The 15008-nt window shown below is 54.1% G+C and overlaps 1 protein-coding gene across 17 annotated transcripts in view; it reads left to right on the top strand.

Moving 5' to 3' along the window:
- Cux2 (cut like homeobox 2) overlaps positions 1 to 15008 on the top strand; it is a 183416-nt gene that overhangs the window by 99723 nt on the left and 68685 nt on the right. The window contains exon 1 of one of the 17 annotated variants that reach the window (XM_060382441.1): positions 14939 to 14962. The exons of the other annotated variants lie outside the window; for them this stretch is intronic. The gene's annotated coding sequence lies outside the window, so the exon portion shown is untranslated. Of the gene's footprint in view, positions 1 to 14938; positions 14963 to 15008 lie in introns of those variants that run through there. 17 annotated transcript variants of the gene reach the window in all.

A 15008-nucleotide genomic window follows, 5' to 3' on the forward strand; every position in this document is an offset into this window, starting at 1 on the left:
AAGAACAGGGGCCCCGTCACAGGAAGGACAGGGGAGGCCTGGCTGAGCCAGTGAGAGGGGCATCAGAGGAAGCGAGGCAGCACAAAGACCCTGGGGTGACCAACATGAAGGCCACGAAGCAGGAACATGAGGCAGGGTGAGAGGATGGTGACTCCGGCTGGCCCCGGGCAGGACCTGGGACTTCATTCTCAAGAGCTGTGGGAAATCACTCTTCCCCTTAGAATCCCAGGCAGAGGGACCAGACCTAATTCATGCTTCTGAACGTGTGCCCCTGCCTCTGGGTGCTGTGGCAGGAATGGGCTGGGGTGGGGGGAGGGGAGATCATGGACTGTGCCAGTCCGTGCGCTTGGCACGACCCTGGAGCACTCTCTTGGCGATCTATTAGGTCACCTTCTCGTGAGGGCTTCATGGCAATGTACATAGGAGAGGCAGGAGGATCCCAGGGGTCCAAGGCTTTACTCAGCAAACAGCCATGTTCCCTGTGGCCTTGGAAGCAGCGCTGACATCCAAAGATGGCCGCACCCAATCACACAAAGTGGTCCTGTGCTCATCCACATCTACACCCACAAGGGGGACCCCAGCCCTGACTGGGGTCTTCGGTGTGTGCCCCTTGGCCTCGGGCTTCTCTGGCGTCACCTCTGCGAGATCAACCGGCGTTGCAGCTTGTGGCTTGCTCGCTTGCCAGCGCCTAAGGCTGCGAGGGCCATTCTGCGCAGTGAACACTTGGTAGGGCTCTCAGCCATCCATGTTAACGGGCGTCTGGGTCATTTCCAGCCGGGAGCTGTTATGAATGGTGCCTTGGTGATACATTCCTCTCGGTCTCAAACACATTCATGAATTATCTGGAGAGCTGGGTGAACCACAGAGTCGGCTCTGCGGGCCGGCAGCACCAGCGTCGTCATTCCTCGAGAATTTCGCGGTGCTCTCCCAGCCGCCGGTCCGCAGTCACCGTGTGTGCAAGGAGGCTCCATGGTGGCGCACAGGCTGCCCTGAAAAACGTGTGCTACAGGGGACTGCGGCAGCACAGGGAGGGCGGGGCCTGGTGTTTGGGTCTTTCCTGTGTTCTCGCCAACACTTGCTACCGTCTGCCTTTTCCTTGACTCTCGCCTTGTAATCCCGGCTAGACTTGCCGCCCAGGCTGGCCTCAGAGTCACAGCAATCCTTCTGCACCACCTCCCAGCGCACACTTCAGGTGCTCACCATCTCCCCTGCTTTGACTGCGGCGTGCTGGGCGATTGCGCCATCTTGAGTCTTGGCACAGGCATCTTACCCACAGTCCCCTGCCCTCTCACACTGCCTTCTGTGAATTTGCCTTCCTTTAAATCTTGAGGAGTTTTTGGGTCCGGATATAGTCCCTTCTCAAATTAGGTACTTGACCCTTCTGTCCTGCCTGGCCTTTGCACTCCAATATCAGCCCATAGGTTCGTTTGGTTTTTGAAAATCACGTTTCTTTGTTTCTTTGTTTATGTCTCTGTGTATGTGGAGGCCGGAGGTCAACTTTTGGGAGTCAGTTTTCTCCTTCCACTAGGGGTCCAGGAGATTGAACTTGGGTCCTCAGGTTTGGCAGCAAGCTCCTTTACCCATGGAACCATCTCGATGGCCCTACTTTTGATCTGACCGTTACTTCCCAGGGCATGGGTGTGCGTAGTGACCCGATCTGTTGTTCTGGGCAGATGGGGACAGTGCCAGAAGCGCTTTTGTTTGCTTGATCTTGCCTTTTTTGAGGCAGGCTCTTGCTCTGCAGCTCAGGCTGGCTTAGAACTTGCAAGACAGCCGGCTTCTGATCCTCCTGCTTCCACCTCCGAGTGCTGGGCTCACCTGCTTTCCCCACCACACCTGGCCATACCCAACAGTGTGGACACATAGCAGAACCTTCCAGCTGCTGCTCCGTCTCCATGGACAGAGCCCCTGAGGGCCTCCGTCACTTATAAGGTGTAGAAGTTCCCCCAACAAGAAATATTTGAGGTCCGTATAATCTGTGGCTAGCGAATAATGGCTGCCGTGCACCGCGTGGCCAGGAAGTGGGGCTGGCAATCTGGGGACAGAAACCCGCTGGCCATGAAGGAAACGCAGCTTGGAATCCATTCACGGAAGATGGGTGTGAGGCTTGTCTGTGGTCACTTGAAACAGGCCACCCCCTCATGTCTTGGGCCACCTTTACACATCCCAAGGCTGGCACAGGCACTCCAGGTGGAGCCACCACAGGCTGAGCAGTCCCAAGGTGGTTTTTTTTTTTTTTTTTGTAGCAGAACAATTTGAAATAATTAGAAACTTTCCAGAATGTCTTTAAACACACTGGTGTGGGCCTCAAGAGCAGCTCTTATTAGCAGGGACGGCTGCTGACTGGCGAGGAGAGGCAGTGATATAAGGCCCTTGATTAACTAATTTGAATTTCTTTGGAGAACAAATTCTGAATCTCTTTCTATTTTCTCCTATTGTACCGGCTGCACATCTGCGGGCTGGGGGATGGTAAGAAGCCCCATCCCAACCACTCCCAGCCTGGGCTAGGGCAGGGCTCCTGATGTGTGGCCAGCGAGCCACATGGGGGCCTCACGCTGTCCAGGGAGTGGAGGCTGTGGCCACGCTCACCTCCCGCCATGCTGCTTGGCGTCTGCCTTTCAGTGAAGGGTCAGGGTCTAGGCAAGGCATGCAGGAAGCAGAGTGATTTCCCTGAAGGCCCTCGGGACCAGTTGGAGACAGTTCCAAGATAGAGAAGGCCACCTGGGAGCCCTGGACCCATTTGACAGCATGGCAGTGCCGCCCACAGCCACCTCTTCGGTGTTTTCTTTACAGTTGAAGCAAGTCCCCGCAGCCAGCCCCACCACACGGACCTGGGGCTGAGCAGACCCGTCTGAGCTGTTACGCACGCGTCTCCAAGGGGATAGGAACAGGGCCCCTATCCTGGGATTCATGTGGTGTAGGTTCTGAACTTAATTAATAGACTCTACCACAGCGGGCAGGCTGGGTGCAAAACCCCAGTGAATCTGTGTTTGATACAAACTGAACTAGTTGCCAATGATTAAGGTTTTTTTGTTTGTTTGTTTTTCATAAAAAGTAAGGACTTAGGACTTTGGGGTGTGAGGTAGCTGCCCACTCCTGGCCTGTGCGATGTAACTGGGTCTGAGCCTCGCTCCCATGATGAGCGGACAGTGACTCCGCTTGTCCCTGCTGGCCCCTAGCTTCCTGCATGGCGTTACCTGCAGGGCCCCTGCTTTCTCTGAGCCCGGGAGGGCTGCCAGGACAGGCAGGCCCTTGGCAGATGTCCCAGTGACGGACACGTATAGGCCGCCTGTAAGTGGGTGGGCCTGGCCACTCGGTTGGTAGAGCGCTTGCCCGGCATGCACACAGCCCTGGGTCCCAGCACCACCACCCTGGAAATGGCATGATGATGCATGCCCGTGATCCCAGCCCTTGGGGAGGGGGAGGGAGAGTCTGAAGAGTTCAAGGCCACCCTCCACTACTTAGGAAGTTCAAGGTCTGCCTGGGGGCTGCGTGAGACCCCGCTTCAGAAGTGTGTGTCTGCAGGAGCGTGGGCGTGGGAATGCTCTGAGGTGAGGGCACTTGGCATATGCACAGTCTTGGCTAAAAGTTGACAGAAACCCCAGACTTGGGTGTGTCTACTTGAGCTCACCTCCCCAGCTCCTCCAGGACCCAGCAGCCTCGGAAGCCAGTTCTGTCCCCTTGTATCCCTCTTCTGTGTCCCCAAAACCTGACGTTCCAAAGATCCACACAGTGTGCTTGCATACACCGCCCCCTCAGCTCAGGGCCTGTGCAGCCACTGTCACAGCCGTGTTTCCTTCACACAAGGCCTTTCTTATGTAATTCAGTTTGAAGTTGTTTTAAAAAAAAGAAAGAAAGAGAGGAGTGGAGAGATGGCTCAGTGGTTAGAGCACTGGCTGCTCTTCCAGAGTACCCGGGTTCATTTCCCAGCACCCACATGGCACCTCACAACCATCTATAATGGGATCCAGTGCACCCTTCTGGCATGCAGATGTACATGAAGATAAAGTAATCACACACAAAAGATACAGAAGAATAAACAAAAGAGAGAGAGAGAGAGAGAGAGAGAGAGAGAGAGAGAGAGAGAGAGAAGGCTGGGCTGAAGAAATGGCATGTCCCGTAGTATCCTTTCTGCGTAAGCCCCAAGAGCCGAGTAAAAGGTCCATTACATACTTGTTTTCCGTGCTGGGAGGCGGGAGGCAGGGACAGGCTGGTGCTCCTTGATAGACTAGCTGGCTGCTGAACGCTGGGTTCAGGGAGAGACTGTGTGGTCCAAAGAAACCAAGGTGTGGGGCTGGAGAGATGGCTCAGAGGTTAAGAGCACTGGCTGCTCTTCCAGAGGTTCCTAGTTCAATTCCCAGCAACCATTTGGTGGCTCACAACCATCTATAATGAGATCTGGTGCCCTCTTCTGGCGGACAGGCATACATACAGGCAGAACACTATACATACATATATACATACATCTTTTAAAGAAAGAAAGAAACCAAGGTGTGCAGATTCCCGAGGAAGGACATCCAAGATCTCCCTCTGTCGTGCAAGCGCATGTGCCGGCACACACACACACACAGACACCCACGCGTGCACACACACACACCTCCACCTCTGCCTCTCCCTCTGTTTTCTTGTACTGACTGGGATTGTTTTTAGAAAGATGCCTGGCATGTCAGCTGACAGAGCTTGCATCCTGAGTTTCCACCTCGTGGGAAGAAGACGGTTTCTAGACCCAGGGGCCCAGGTGTAAATGCGCTTTAAACCAGGAGCCACCTGCAAGTGGCCTGGCCACCGATCACTCCCCCCCTCCCCCGGGAGACCCGAGAGTGAAAGGCACGGGTGAGACTTCCTCTCGGGACTGCCTCCAACGTCACAGGATGAGCTCAGCCGCCGGAGCCCAGAGCACGGCATGAGGACCACCCAAGCCCCATCCTGCAACCCTGAGCCCTGACACACCTCCTCTGAGTCCCCACTGTCACCCTGTACAGTACAGGAAGGTGTGACAGAGACCTAGGGGTGTGGCCGTAATGTTTGTTATCGTCCGACAGCACAGCCTGAGCCTGGACAGGGAGAATTCTCGGAAGAAAGCTTGTAGAAACGTCATGAACCTGAGTTGATTGCCGAGCAAAGCCTGCTGTGCCTTCTGGTGAGCTATTGGGAACAGCTTTATTGAGGTGTGACTTAGGGGAAACTCCTATGTGCACGCTGTGAAAGTGACCTACTGTGTGCAGGCAGCCTAATGCACCTGGTGTTTATGGAGTTGCAAGGCCTCTGTGCTCTATGCTTTAGAACACTGTCATCAACCAGGAGGTCTTCTGTATCAATCTGTAATCCCTCCTGACCCAGCTCTGCCCAGCTGAAAGCGCCTCCCTGCCTGGAAGGATTTGACTTTCCCGGCCACAGAGTGGGAACGGGTCTCCAGCCTCCACTCCAGCCCTGAGCACCACGCTCCCAAGACTGTCCTTGTCGCCTGAGCACCTGCTTTGTCCTTTGAGTTGTAGAATAGCGTCTCGGGGTGTGGATCATGCATCTGGCTGTCTCTGTGTGAGTATGGCCCACGGAGGCCAGAAGGGTGTGTCGGATCCCTTGAAGCTGGAGTTACAGGCTGTTGGGAGCGGCCATGTGGGTGCTGGGAACGGAGCTCTGGTCCTCTGCAGGAGGAGCAAGCAGTCTTAACCACGAGCCGTCTCTCCAGCCCTGGGCTCAGGTTTTCGAGACCCACCTTAGCAGAGGGGGGTTCTGCTTCCTGTGGAATGAGGAGTGAGCGTGCGGAGGAAGGGGCTCTGCTTCCGAGTCCCACGATTGGGGTACCTAGTGCCTTTTAAGCCCTAGCAGTTACGGGGATGGAATAGGAGAATCTGCTTTAGAAGTGAGGTCAGACCAGGCATCCCCGCCTCTCCGATGCTGGAACTGTGGGGGTGTGGTTGGGGCAGCTGGGACTGCATGTGCAAATGCCCTGGGGCCGGAAAGGGGGCTGGGCCTGCGGGAGAACCCGAGACTGGAGAGTCAGGGAGAAGAGGTGTCTCCCTAAGGTCAGAGCCGTGAGCAGTGCCTAGACCCCAGTGAGCCCCGGAGAAGAACCTGATTTAGCCTGAGACAGTGACAAGGGCTGGTTGAGGTGTGCGCAGCTAGCTCCATCTGCCACATGAGGGTGGGCGCCGGGAGAGGAGGCAGCAGCCTGGAAATAGCCTTCACTGGGGCGGGGGGAGCAGCTTGGACAAAGGTGGTGCTCGTTTCTGGAGTCTTAGGAGTAGTTAGGAGAGAGCCTGGGTTCCTCTTCTGTCACGAGTGTCCTCACACAGAGGTGAGGAAATGGAGGCTCAGGAGCAGTGACATGCCTTGAGGCCATTTGACAGTGAGGAGAGCAGGATTCGAACCCAGATCTACCAGCCTAGCCTCCCACCTGTCCCTTGCCAGAAATCCCATCCAACAACTGTGCCTCCCCCGCTGAGGCTCTCCAGCGCCTCCGCTGCCCGCACTTTCTTCTTTCTTGACTTTCTGACCCTGGCCCCAGAGCCCCTCCCAAACATTCCTAGCCGCCTGGGCACGCAGCCTCCGTCTCGGGCCCCTGCCCAGGAGCCTCCCACCGTCCAGGAAGCCACCGCCTCCTGCTCTTAGGACAACATGGCTGAGCATCTCAGTCCTCCACTCCATGGGGCTGCCACAGGCTCCTGAGTCGCCACCTGACTCGGGGAAAGTGCTTCGATGAACTTTCTTCCCTGCCAGTTTTGTTGCTCTTCTCCAGAGCCTGCCATAGCCCCCCCCCCCCCAGGCTTTCTCCCGGCCCTCAGGAAGCTGATCAAAGTATGACCGGAAGGAAACAGATCACAGGTGCACAAGTGTCCCAGAGGGTGGTGTGTGGAGGGGCAGAGCAGTCCAGAGCCTTCCTCACTGTGAATGGGGGGGGGGGGGGCATCCGTAGCTGAAACAACACTCGTTAGGGACACAGACATCTGGGCAGATGAAGCTGGGGTGGAGAGCACCCGCTCACGAGGGATGCAGGCCCACCACCTGGAGCCCTCCTGAGTGCCCAGCGCTTAGCGGGTGAACGAATGAAGTTAGTGAACGAATGAACGAGTGAGTGACTGAACAAATGGGGAAACGAGTGAAAGTCAGTGTGAACAAAGGAACCAGTGAGTGAATGGGGGATTGTTTGCAGCTGGGACCTTCCCCAGCTCACCCTCCTACCAGCCCTGAGCCGAGTGACGGGTGTCCGGGTGTCCGCAGCCTCTTACTCGATGCCCTCAGAGAGGGACTCTGCTCCCCTGAAGCCCGGGGGCGGGGCACTTCCGAGGGGCTGCTTGGGAACGGCAAGCGGTAATCAAGGCAGGAGGACGCTGTCGGATGCCGCTTGTGCCGGTGATTAGGTGTTTGATTGGCGCCCCCCCCCCCCCCAGGACAGCCACCTCCGGTCCTACGGTGGCAGGAGCAGGCTGCCTTCCTGCAGGGTACCTGGGGAGTGTCGGGGGGTCTGAGGGGAGCGGCTGCCGAGTGTGGGAGTGCGGCCAAGTCCGGTGGGTCCCTCCTTCGCTTGTCCGTTCATTCAGACATTCATTCGCTCAGCAAGTATGAGCACCTGGCGTGCACTGGGCATCCAGGGCGCGGTAGTAGCCTGGGCCGCGCCGTCTTGTCTCTGCGGTTAATGCTGGAGAAGCTGGGTGTAGAAACAGGTCATAAGCGGCAAGGAGACCAACAAAGCCAGCAAATCTGGACCCAGGAGGGACTGCAGAGGCTGATGCATCAGCCAAGGACCATGCACAGGGGGGGACCTAGACCCTATGCTCAGATGTAGCCCATAGCAGCTCAGTCTCCATGTGGATTTTCTAGTAAGGGGATCAGAGACAGTCTCTGACACGAACATGGTTGCCTGTTCCTTGATCACTTTCCCCTGGCGTGGCGACCTTGCCAGCCCACAGAGGAAGAGGATCCAGGCAGTTCTGATGAGACTTGATAGGCTAGAGTCAGATAATAGGGGAGGAGGGCTCCTCCTTTCAGTGGACTAGGGGAGGGAGATAGGGAGCAAGAGGGAGGAAAGGTGGGGCTGGGAGGAGATGAGGGAGGGGCCTACAATTGGAATATAAAGTGAATAAATTCTAAAAAAAATTGTGTGTGTGTGTGTGTGTGTGTGGTCAGAGAAGTAGCCACCTAGATGTGTGGGTGGTGAGGGGTGTGCAGAAAAATGGCAGAGGCTCAGGGGAGGGAGCGGCCTCTGCCATTCTGAGGAGGAGGTGAGGTAGGTTTTTGTAAGGGGAAACCCACAGGCCTCTGGGAGAACAGCATGGCCTGCAGATGACCAGCCACAACAAAGAGCCTAAGGCAGAATTGTGCTTGGTGCCCTCAGGAACCAGTCAGGACCCCATGTGACCAGAGCCGTGAGCCAGGGGAGGGTTGAGAGCAGGGAAAAGATACAGAGAGGGGAGTGATGGGCCCATGGCTGCCAGATGGGAAAGGGATGGGAGGAGGCAGTAGGAGCCAAATGGGGACACACTTTCGGAAGCAGAACCAGAAAACTGGATGAAAATTGTTGGGTCAAGCTGACAAGACTTGCTAATTCATCACCCGTGACATGGCAGAGCAGGTGACCTCACCTGCTTCCAGAATCTCTGATCTGGCAATGGCTCCCTTCCGAATACCACCCTTGACCCCAGGGTATCCTAAGGTTCTAGAGCACCCAACAAATTCCCAGACGTCTCACATGGCCTGTGCTGCAGGCCTCTCCTGCTTCAGACGCCCCAGAGGGAGACGAGGCTGACTGCTCACAGTTGAAGCCCAGCTGCTGAGAGGCAAAGTCACCAGCCGGCTAGCGCCATGCGACTGACTTTCTGTCTACCTGCCAGCTAGCAGGACCATGACTTCCTGTCCACCAGCTAGCTAGCACCATGTGACTGACCTGTCCAGCAGCCAGCTAGCAACACATGACTTCCTAGAACCAACCATAGACTCCTGAGACTGTAAGCCAGTGCTTGCTTGGACCTCTGGAAGCCAGGGTTGTGGGAGCCGATGCAGGATTGAAGACACTCCCATTGTCTCCACTTTCTGGATGACCAGATCCATCCCATGGGCGGGACCTGTGCCTGTCCTTGACAGTGTTTTAGGAGCCCACACCCAGAAAAATTGTTGAGTGAATGTATGATGGAGAATGTGTGGACAGACAGTTGACTGGACGGATGGATGGATGATAGGTGGCGTAGAAAGGAAAGATGGATAAATGATGGGAGGTGCATGGGTGGAGAGATGATGGATGGATGGTGGAAAGATGAATATACGAACGATAGAGGATGGATGGGTGGACAGTCGACTGGACTGATGAATAGATGGGGAGGTGATAAGTAGATAAAGGATGCATAATGGATAGATGTTGGCTAGGTAGGTAGTAGGTAGGTAGATGGATGATAGATTTAGGAGAGGTAGATGGATGATGGGCAGATGGAGAGAAGGGTGGAGAGGTAGATGATAGACGTATTAGGGATGGGTGGATAGGTGATTGATGGATAATGGATGGGAAATGGATGGGAGGGTGGATGGATGGCTAGGTGGGTGTATGATAGATGGTGACTAGGTTCTAGGTGATGGATGCATGGACAGATGGGTTGACGGATAGATGAACAGACAGTTCAGAGAAGGACTCCCCTTGTCAGTACCTGAAGCACATCCCCCAGAGCAGCAGCCTGGAGGGACGAACCATTGGGAACCTGGCTTTGTCTCCTTGAGGGCCTGGGTATCGGCGTGCACCTGCCTCGAAGGGCAAGTCATTAACTTCCTCAACACGAGTTCCTGAAACTCACTGCCCTCTCAACACCGAGAGCCACGTGGCCTGTGCTGCAGCTACACCAGGCCAGTTGCTGTGAGGGCAGCGGACAGTCCTCAGCGTACATCCCGGCTCTGGGGTCCAGCCTTACTCTGAACTGTCCCTGCACTGCTGGCACGCCTGGCTCAGAACCCTTCTCGAAGACTCCACCCCTCGCCCCAGCCCCTGATAATTGGCCCAATACATCTTGGTGCTGGAAATTTACATACAGCACAGGAAGTGATGGATGGCTCTAGTAAACCCGTCTGTCTCAGCCTGGCGCAGCTATCCATCTCAGTGGGCTGCGAGGCCATCTGTCTTTCTGTCCTGTGCTGGTGGCAGCAGGCCAGCAGGTGCCCTCCATCCTGGGTCATCCAAGGCCCCTCTGTTGGCAACACTCCCCTCCTGAGCAGCCCCCGAAACTTGCTCCTCTTCTGGTGTTCCTGGACGCACCTTCCTCCAGCTCCGTGGACCTGTCGTTCAGTGGGGACATTCTTCTGTCCCAAAGATTAGCTGATTACTAGTGTCATGAGGCTGGTCATGTGGCTAGGCCACTGACAGGCCGGCTGCAGATGTTTTCTGAATGCCCGTTCTGTACCGGGCATTTTACGGGTACTGAAGTACAGGCCTTGTCAGTTATCTGAGATCCTTTCCTGAACTCCCTGACCTTTCATGGGAGCAGACAGTGATACTGGGTACTTTTCCCGTATGGCCCCATTGGTCTTATGTCACATAAGACAAGCTCCCCTGAGCTCCCAGGATCTACCTGTCTCTACTCCCTGTCCCACAGCTTGGAAGAGGAGGTCTGCAGAGGCGCATACCCTTAATGCCTAGCTCTCTATGGGTCGCTGGAGATCTGAACTCGGGTCCTTGTGTGGGGTGGGTGGGTATGTGTGCCTGCGTGTGTGTGTGTGTGTGTGTGTGTGTGTGTGTGTGTGTGTGTGTGTACCCACCAAACCATTTTTCCAGCACCTGTTAGTGAAGAGGGATGTCATTATTCAAAGATCAGGGACAGGCAAGCTGTAACACACTAATTCAGACATGGCACATACCTCTGTAATCTCAAAACTTGGGAGGGATACTGAGGCAGGAAGATCCAAAGTTTGAGACCAGCCTGGTGTAAATAGTGGCATTTTGTCTCAAAACAAAAACAAACAAACAAACAAACCCTCAAAGCAGAGGCAACCACAGGTGTGCAAGCGAAGATGAATAGAAATCAGACCAGCTGTGGGGTCGCACCCTGTACCGCAAGCCCTGGGGAGGGTGGCAGCAGGAAGGTTAATAGTTCCAGAACAGCCCGGGCTACATAGTGAGCATAGTGTGTTTGACATCACACACACACACACACACACACACACACGTATGTGTACATGTAAAATAAAGATCATTCAAGCAGGGTAGCACCGTGGTGGAAGTTACACCGAGGGACCTGTTTCTGACCTCCAGCCCATGAGGCTGGTGGTGGCTCACATGTCCTGAAGGCCTGGAGGTCCCGGAGCCGGGCACACACCAGGCAGTGGTTAAGCGTGGGGAGAGCAGACCAGTGGCAGAGCCCCTGCCGACGCGGCTGCACCCCAGCCTCCCCTCTCCTTGCTCACTCATTCCAGCCTCAGCTGCATCTATCATCTGCTCCCAGCTCATTAAAATTATCTCTTTTTAGTTGCAAATAGGCTGTTTATGAGGATCATTACTTGAATGGTCTGCTCAGGGCTCCGGGCTGTCTGTCTGCTGCTGATGGCTAGTTAGGTTAATCGCATGTGTCTCCTCCCTGGCTGGGCCCGGCCCAAAGTCTGGGACTGTGTGTATCATGGCTGGGGCCGGCCGTGGAAGCGTCGCAGGGGCATGACTGGCAATGCCCGCTAGCCGGATGCAGGGTGTCTCTGAAGCAGGACTTGAGAACGGAGCTGGCTTATTTTTCTGAGACTTCTGTTCCCTTGAAATAAATATAGCTCCGTGAGCTTTTCTAAATGTGTTTATTTTAAAAAGCCCTGTTGTCCATTCCATCTCTTAGTTTGTTGATTTTTTTTTTCAAACACCCGTTCTTTCAGAGTACAAGGGGATCAGTTTTAATATCTCCACTTGGCATCCTATCTCTTTTCTGTGTGTGAGTGTATGTGTGTGATATTTTTACTGACCTGTGAAAATCTAGCATATTTGGATCTAGCAGGGTGTCCTCTTCATCCAGTGTGTATAAGAAGGAGATGAATATCAGCCAGTGTTTATTGAACTCCTGGCAGGGTGCGTTATGATCTTGAATTATTTAAAGCAATCTCCCCCAACCTCCCCCCCCCAGCTGGTGGAGAAAGGCAGCCGAGGATAGCTGAAAAGGAGGCCATTGAAGGTTTGCCTTCAGAGCCCACCACGGAGTTGCCCCCACCGCAGTTATTAGGACTGCCTGTAATTCGCCTCCTAGCCCCTGGCTGAGTCCTCTCACAAATGCACAAGCCCTCAATAAATGGTAGTTACGATTACTGCATTTTTTTATTGTCACAATTGTTGTTGCTGAGATATTTACTATAGAAGTGCTGCAAGAATTCAAGGCTGAAGGATGAGCATCGACTGAGGCGGAGGAGGCATGGTCCTTGTGTCCGTGACAGTGTCTGCTCTGACTGGGCAGGAGAGCAGGACATGCCGTGCTCCAGAGCCGGGAGCTGCTGCTGTCTCCTGTCTGGCCTGGTCCTGCCTTGAGCTTGGTGATGTGGTCAGCAGGCACCCTACTGATCAGATCTGTACCCACCAGCAATCAGGGAGGTCCAGACAGAGGGACAGCCCGGAGGCACACCACACTGGCAATTAAATGTCTCCCAAATGGCTGTTTCCTTTCATAACCTGTGTTTTGTGTGTGTGTGTGTGTGTGTGTGTGTGTGTGCATGTTCACATGTGTGTGATCATATATATCACTCTTTGCTTTGTTTACTGATACATAATTTCTTGCTGAACTCCAGGCTTACACTCTTGAATAGTCTGGCTATCCAGCTTGCTTTAAGGACTCTGCCAATATCCACCTCCAAAGGAGTGGGTTGACCAGTAGGCTACCACACCTGCCTAGCTTTTATATGGGTGCCAAGGGTCAGAACTCCAGTCGCCCTGCTTGTACAGCAGGTCCCTTTATCCACAGAACCATCTCTCCAGCCCCTGGGTGAGGAAGTCAAAGCTAAGCTGCAAGAGCTGATACCGGTAATGGCTGTGTGACGAGGTGCAGGGTCCCAAGAGGGGAGCTCACACCTGCAGGTGCACACCCATGATCTAGCACTCAGAAGGCTGAGGCTGTGAGTTTGGGCCAGCCTGGGCTCCTGAATTTAAAAATAAGTGCTCATAAAACTCAGTGTCAGGAACAGAATAATCCTTAACCCAGTGGTGCATCCCAAGTCCCATTCTGTGTCCTGTGGCAACGCAAAACAAAACAAAACAAAAAACCACCTTTAAAAACTAACAAAAAGTTCAGTGGACCTCAACCTTCTAGTTCTTTCTCCCCTAGTAAATGAGAGCCCTACCTCCTGACCCTACCAATTCTTGAGAGATCGTGTATGTGTGTGTGTGTGTGCGTGTGTGTGTGTGTGTGTATGTGTGTGTGTGTGTAGTGTATGTGTGCATAAGTCATGGCAAATGTCTTCTCTCCCTCTCCCTCTCCCTCTCCCTTCCATCTTTCACCCAGCTCAAAATTCCTCATGGCTTTCAAGCTGGTAGCTCAAGGTGGCCGGGTCCCACGCTGATGTGGGAATGCGCGTCAGCACCTTGGAGAGCGCCCCTCCCTCACCCAGGTTAAGCCCGGACGGACGGTTGGTGCCTCTGCCATCGCCCCCAACCCTGCCAGTCTGTGATTTTCTCCAGAAGTTAGCCGTTTTTCTAGAAACAGACGTTCCTTCTTGGGTTGCCCCAGAAAGGGGCTCCCGGGGCCAGAGGCTGTCCTCACAGGTTTAGGAACTAGGGAGCATAGGTTTAGTCTATGGAACTGTGGTAAATTGCCACAGAGCAGGCGTTTCGGACGCGAGTCTCTTTGCAAGGAAAAGGCTCTGCAGCGGGTTAACGGCGCTTTTATTTCATTATCTAACAGTGAATGGGTTTCATTGTGTGTGCAAGACGGATGTGGATTAGCGGTGACAAATGGGGTCTTTCAGCACAACGCCGCACTTTGTCATACATATGTTGGATTAAAGAGTTCACCCTGGAAACGCGCTCCCCGCATCTGTGCGCGCATTTTTTTTTAATAAATCTGATTGCAGAAATTTATTGCACCACCGGATTTAGGAAATTATGGGGCTTGATTGCTGCAAATATAATCGGGTGATGTATGCAGGAGGGTTCATCGAGTTATCGTCCAGGAAAAGGGAGAAAAAAAAAATCGCAGCTCAAGTCTGTGCCGGCAGTGCAGGCCACATAAACAGAGCGTTTCTTGAATTATGCAAATGAGTGGTGACAACTCCTGGTGAATTGTGCTCCTCCTGTGAAAGCCTCCGTGACAGCGAAGGAAGCTCTGAGAGGGAGGGCCGAGCACACACACACACACACACCCCAGCAGCAGGCCCCACCGTGATGCATGGCCCACCCCTCCCCCTCCCCCCTCGATCTCACGTGGCCACGCTCAAGTCTGAGTCCTGAGTGCACAGTCAGGCCAGGCCGCCCCTCCCAAGTCTGTCTGTTCCTTTCCAGGGTTCTGGGAACCTTCGGTGATTTACCGTGGGGTACACCCGAGGTCAGTGTGCTTCTCTTCAGCACCTTCATTTTTCCAAAATCTGCTGGAATTAAAAAGCCATCTATATCTTAAGAGGCAAATTTATGGGCCTTTAAGGGAGAAAGCCGCAGTTGGAGCGGCGCCCGCCGCTGATGTATGGAAGCTGTCGGCGGCACTCTCGCACGGGGGAAAGTGCCCATACAATATGCCGCGCGCCGCTATTTTGACATGCTTTGGAGATGTTTTCTTCAGTTACTGACAGGCTTATGCCATCACTCTTGGGAAATTTAAGAGGTGGGGCTTGGTGGGGGGGAGACGGGGAGGGCTGGGGGGTAGATAAAACCTCCGTTCAACTTTGTTTGGCCCAGCTCCTCAGAAGGACAAACATGGAAAGCCCAGTGTCCTGGAGCTCTTTTTTGATTCATCCCATTTTGTTTGTTTGTTTGTTTGTTTTGCCTTCTAATTTTCCATTCGTACCAGGAGTCAATATCTCGCCTTTTCTCAGCCGTGTAAGTTACGAAAACTTGTTCGGATTGTTGAATTGTACGAGAATTC

The sequence above is a fragment of the Meriones unguiculatus genome, chromosome 4 (genome assembly GCF_030254825.1).
Source record: "Meriones unguiculatus strain TT.TT164.6M chromosome 4, Bangor_MerUng_6.1, whole genome shotgun sequence".
Classification (NCBI taxonomy): domain Eukaryota; kingdom Metazoa; phylum Chordata; class Mammalia; order Rodentia; family Muridae; genus Meriones; species Meriones unguiculatus.